Source organism: Filicampus tigris, chromosome 9 (assembly GCF_054856515.1).
Source record: "Filicampus tigris isolate MCC_2025a chromosome 9, RoL_Ftig_1.0, whole genome shotgun sequence".
Lineage (NCBI taxonomy): Eukaryota > Metazoa > Chordata > Actinopteri > Syngnathiformes > Syngnathidae > Filicampus > Filicampus tigris.
The window spans coordinates 1,039,001-1,045,000 of NC_141225.1; the positions used below are offsets into that span (position 1 = coordinate 1,039,001).

A 6,000-nucleotide genomic window follows, 5' to 3' on the forward strand; every position below is an offset into this window, starting at 1 on the left:
AAACGAATTGGTTGTCTGTATCCTTTGTAAGGCAGAGTAATTAATGAACACCTGAAGCGACGTCACCCAGGTGATGCTGGAAGACGACAGAAAGCAAAAAGCTAGAGGATCTTGAGTTCATCTAAGTTACTGAAGTTGCTGTGATGTGCGACGTATTATTAATGTGCATTGTTAAGTTTAATTTCTCGAAGCAGCGGGTCGCAGTCAAAATTACAGTGTTGTGTTTCAGCTTTATGCATTATGGGGCTAACGTTAGCTGTTTCACGCCAGTGAAATTGTGTTGTTGCTTGCATCTAACGTAACTGGTTCCGTTTCTTTATGTACCCACAAACTGTAACACGCGACATCTGTTTATACATCCAAATCGCGGCTGCCCCAGAAAGGTCTCACCGTCTTGCAGAACCCGGGCGCAACACAGTATGCTCATCGTATTTAGGACGATGTCCTGCTGTAACTAGAAACTAGAGGAAACACTGGCCTGCTTATCATAGTCCATGACTGCACTAATATATGTATGCCTTTTCAAAATCATTGTGAAAAATTTCAGTATGCGCTCTGCTTTATCTGTCTATTTTTAAGGTGAAAGCAAACTGATGTTACACAGTCCCCCCCAAAAAAATAGGAGGAAAGAGCATCTCAAATCACACAAAGTATCCTTAAAATGATTGCCCAGAACATGAGGCCCGTTGCATTTGTGGAGGGTGTTCCTCATTTGTGAGTTATTTATTTTTTATTTATACTTGGGCTGCTTAACATGAGCTCACACATTGTTTCACTGTAATGCATGGACAGGGAAATACCTAATTCATTTTCACACGTCAAGATGCTTGCCTAAAAGAGATGTGAGTGTTCATTCAATTTCAAAAGTTTTTTTACTTGAATAAAGAATTATAAAAAAGTGTTCAGAAGTGGTTTTGTAAATTAACAATCATCAACCCAAAAATTGCCAAAGATTAGCCAAAAAATATGAAAGTTTATCCACTACAATTACAGATATAAACTTTCGGAATATTTTGATGTGCAGTTTAGTAAGTGTTCACCATGACAAAATAATATATAATACATAAGATGTTGTACTTATCATTACTGCTGAGAGGTGGGTGGAGAAGAAGGAGAGGAGGGCGAAAAAGGCAAAGATACTGCTGGCTCGCAAACAGACACGATCGAGACACTGCGCATGCTCATTGCTCAACCGCAAGAAATGCTGGTGTTTGTAGTACAGGAAGTGCTTATATGCGGAAGTGTTGTGTTTGGCGTGCAACCACTGCAAATACACAAGCAGAGGTAAACAAGCTCAGAGACGCAGCACAAAAGTACACTTTTGGAGCAAGGAAGAAACCGGCTGCTTCATTCATGTGGTGAGTGACATGAATATCAAGTGTTTTATTGACAGCTGAAAGTAACACGCAGAAATGACTTCCATTTGAGTCACAACACCGTGCATCGACGTTCACAGAGGATTATTCAAATGCCGGAGCAACTCTGTCCGCTCATTCATGGGTTATATACTGAATAACTGTTATTCAGAATGTCTCATAAATCGGACTTTTGACCTTAACCCGAATATTGACTGCATGTAAACGTAGTAACTATGGTGCTGGGGACAAAATTGCGGAAGAGGCATGGGAGTCGAAAAGTCGAAATGTCGTATGGTCGCGTACGTCGTAATTTGAGGACTTCCTGTATACTGATACTGATAGGGTTGGGCACAGAGAACTGGGCATCAAGTGAAACCGGGCCCATCAATCCGGTTCTCCCGGAACTGTTCAGATTTTAGAATGTCGTTGCTAAATTTCAATTCCTACTTAGACGCATGGAAGAGCTACGAACGGAGTACGAGCGATTAAAAAAAAAAGTGTGCGCGCACACGGCGCGCAGCCCCAGGCTCCTGCTACCAAAGCTGTGTCGCAATAGCACGGAAGCTCGCCCCCACTCGAGCTGCCGTGGTCCTCTCGATCAGCCCCTCCACTCGCTTCGTAAGGGGCGTGCGCCCGGCCCTTCCCGCAGATCTCCACAGCAGCGGTGGCCGCTGGGACACCGCGGTAGCAGCAGTCGCCCTTCACACAGTCGATGATCCTGCTCATTCGGCCAACACCGAGCCATTGAACTGATGCGATGCAGCTCAAGACCCAAAAGTCAGAATCGGCTAAGTACATCTAATGGCAACATTGAGCCAACAAGTTCGACACACAAACGCACATGTCCAGCTAATATTTAGCTTATAGCATACGCAGGAGCAGCATATATATAAATACTGTACATACAGATACATGATATGGTTACATAGACTGCTTAGATTAGATAGGCTTTGATTGCTTGCCCTTAAAATGCAGCATTGTGTTTGTCATATATATTTTCTTTCTAAAGCAAGACAAGGTTAGCCAACCAATTGGTGTTCAGTAGCATGCTTTCAGTAACAGCTGCATTATTCTTGTCTTGAACTTCTCAAAAATAAAGCTCTTGTGAAAAATAATACTAAATAATAATACAAAAAATGTATTAAAATACCGTATACTGGTTAAAAACAGCCCTTTGAATAATCCATGGTAAAGTTCACAAATTTTCACAAAGCTCATGAAATTGAAGAACAGAGAAGTTCATGTGATTTGTCCAAAAATAACTTCTTTTTTTTTGTTTTGTTAAGAAGCAGAATCGAGAATCGTTAAGAACCGGATTCGAATCAAAGAACCGGAATCGTCCAAATTCAAACGATGCCCAACCCTACTGATACTATAGTGTAAAGGAACAAACCCAAGTGTAAATTACAACAATAATGTAAACAAATCAGTAGTTTTGCCACTTCCTACATATCACTTTGTGATGTAAACATGATGTAAACGTGGACTGCTCTTCTTAACTCGTTCAGTACCAGACATTATCAGACCGTCTTTTACCCAAACATTTGATAAGAATGTGGAAAAAAAAATAAATTAAGTTCCTGAGATTGAATCGCTGGACTGTGAAAAGACATAAATATGTCTTTGGGCTTGAATGAGTTAATCACTCAACTTCTTACATACACCAACAAACAATAATCCAGTGGCTATACTATCACTTCCTACATGTCACTTCACGAAACATATGTAAACATGGACTGCAGTTCTTAAATGACTCACTCAACGTATCATATAGACGAATAAAACATATGCATAAAATTAAAGTTTCTTTTTTTTAAACCCTATCGCTAGTTCGTAACATAACACACACCACCTGGTAGGAAAAGTAGGATCATGCCTACGTATGACATAATATCAAGCGCCAGCGGGTATTACCACTTGTCGGCAACCCATCATTAAACATCTTTTTGTCTCTCTCTTGGCTCAAAACATCCATCCATCCATCCATTATCTGTACCGCTTATCCTCACAAGGGTCGCGGGGCGTGCTGGAGCCTATCCCAGCTGTCTTTGGGCAGTAGGCGGGGGACACCCTGAATTGGTTGCCAGCCAATCGCAGGGCACACAGAGACAAACATCCGCACTCACAATCACACCTAGGGACAATTTTAGAGTATCCAATCAACTTACCATTCATGTTTTTGGAATGTGGGAGGAAACCAGAGTACCCGGAGGAAACCCACGCAGGCACGGGGAGAACATGCAAACTCCACACAGGGAGGCCAGAGCCGGGATCGAACCCACGACCTCTGAACTGTGAGGCGGACGTGCTAACCAGTCGACCACCATGCCGCCACTCAATGTATCATATAGACGAATAAAACATATGCATAAAATTAAAGTTTCTTTTTTTTAAACCCTATCGCTAGTTCGTAACATAACACACAACACCTGGATCATGCCTACGTATGACATAATATCAAGCGCCAGCGGGTATTACCACTCGTCGGCAACCCATCATTAAACATCTTTTTGTCTCTCTCTTGGCTCAAAACATACGGCCGAATTCATCCTAATATGTGACCGCTTGACAACTTTGCACGGATGCGTTTGTATTTGTCGTGGCTCAAGTAGCAGCTCTCCATCGTCTGCGTGCATGTGTGCCATCAGGCACTTCCTCACACACACGCTCCGACATCACAAACGTCACAAAATAGACAACACACAACAAGGAGAGGGTTTGTTTTTCCACACGCGGGAAGTTTGAAAAGGATGAAGCATGTTAGAAAGCCAAAAGCTAGCGCGGATGAAAGTGAGGGTGGCAGCATTATCTTAGCGTTCTGTGAGTCAACCCCCCCACTACCAATAAAGTAATGACCATTTAGACCACAGCCTTCACAATAACAAAATAGCACACTCAAAACGTGAATATTGCAAATGCAATTAATTGTTCAGCCCTATTTAAAACTAGGTTATTATAGTTGTATTTGGCAAGATATTTGCACATTTGGATTATTTTGTAGCTTTCCTGATCTTTAAATTGCTTAGAAAAAACCCTTGTTTGAAAACATCATCAGGCCTCGTACCATTGCAAAATGTCTTGCGCAGCTTGTTGCGCTGTTGGCGTTTGAACAAGCAATTGAAAAAAAGAGGCAGAGCAGCAGATGCATTTTTTGGAGGACCAATGCACTTCAGTCACAATCTGCGCGACTGGTCATGGGCTGTCGTGTGAGTAATAGAACACCATTTCCATGCAGTTACAAGAAATATTATAGTCTACTACAGTATTAGTTTTAAATTGTTATAGTAATCCATTCGTCCGTTATCTCAACCGCTTATCATCACAAGGATAGCGGGGATTCCGGAGCCTATCCTGGGTGTCTTCGGGCAGTAGGTATGGCTGAACGATTTTAGGAAAAAATTGTATTGCAATTTTTCTGACTGATATTGCGATTTTGATTTAATTTGCAATTTTCTTGAAATCAAGTTTCATTGCAATAGTCACAATGCACAGTAACATTTACAAACATGACAAAATGCCATCATAACATCAAAAACATTAAAAGCTATTACATTAAAGTGGTTTTGTAAGGGAGGCAGTCCTTTTTCAAGTTTTGGTTCAAGTATTACTGTACTACCTGCCGTCAAGTATAAATATGTATTTACGTGCAATTGTGTATATAAAAATCAATTTTTAACCCCAAAATGTAATGTAATTGTAATGACATTTTGTACTAATGTACATGTTCTTTGTACATAAGTCAATATTTTTCCCATATTTTTGCTAGAGACTTAACTGCTTCAAACAGAGACTGCGGGCTTAGCTGTATGGCTTGAAATACACATCATGGCATTATTTGAATCTTTTGGTCCTAACAGTAATGGTGAGTGTAAAAATTACAATGAGAATATTTGGGATTGGGTTATTTAAGCTGTTGGTGAGTTCTGGCCGGTGTTCGAGCGTGTGCTAAATTGCGAATGTAGCCCTCGCCTTATTATTTATTTTGTATTGCAAATGTTGATTGCAATACAACATTTCTGTTCATAAATGCTGGATTTCCACCCATACGCGGTTCTAGTCAGGCTTCAGTAAAAAGTCTACTGTACACCGAAGCACTTAGTTACTATTCTCGACTGCCTTTCACTCTAGCGATTAGCACACTTAGCGACCCCTCGTTCGCCTCCGCTGTGAAAACGCTACTTATTTAGTGGGGTTGTTTATTTTTTATAACTGAGGAGATGATGTGCAGCACGCAGCTCATTGATGCTTTGCACGGACTGTGCTGCTACAGGACAAGTTATCTTAGCTCCTAGCATTCAAGCAGCCGCGACAGCGTGTAGTAGGACAGCGTTTTTTTTTTTTAACCACTTCTGCGCTGGACCGGCCCACAGTAGCATGCCACTAATGGTGAGCGTGGGGGATAAGTACCCTTTAAAGCAACCACATCTTTGGCGAGCTCGAAATTGCGTTGTCTGAGATCGCGATTTCGGTCCCAAAACGATAAATCCTTCAGCCCTAGTAGGCGGGATACACTGTTAACTGGTTGCCAGCCAATCGCAATGTTGTCATTATAGCAATATTAAGTTGAAAACAACTTCAAATTTTTTGACGTGTTGAATGTGACACCGTTGCTATTTTTAGACACCGCGGGATACTGTATAAC

General features: G+C 41.3%; 1 protein-coding gene across 1 annotated transcript in view; it reads right to left on the reverse strand.

Moving 5' to 3' along the window:
* Positions 1–6,000, reverse strand: part of nucks1a (nuclear casein kinase and cyclin-dependent kinase substrate 1a) — a 77,287-nt gene that overhangs the window by 24,016 nt on the left and 47,271 nt on the right. The window lies entirely within an intron of this gene.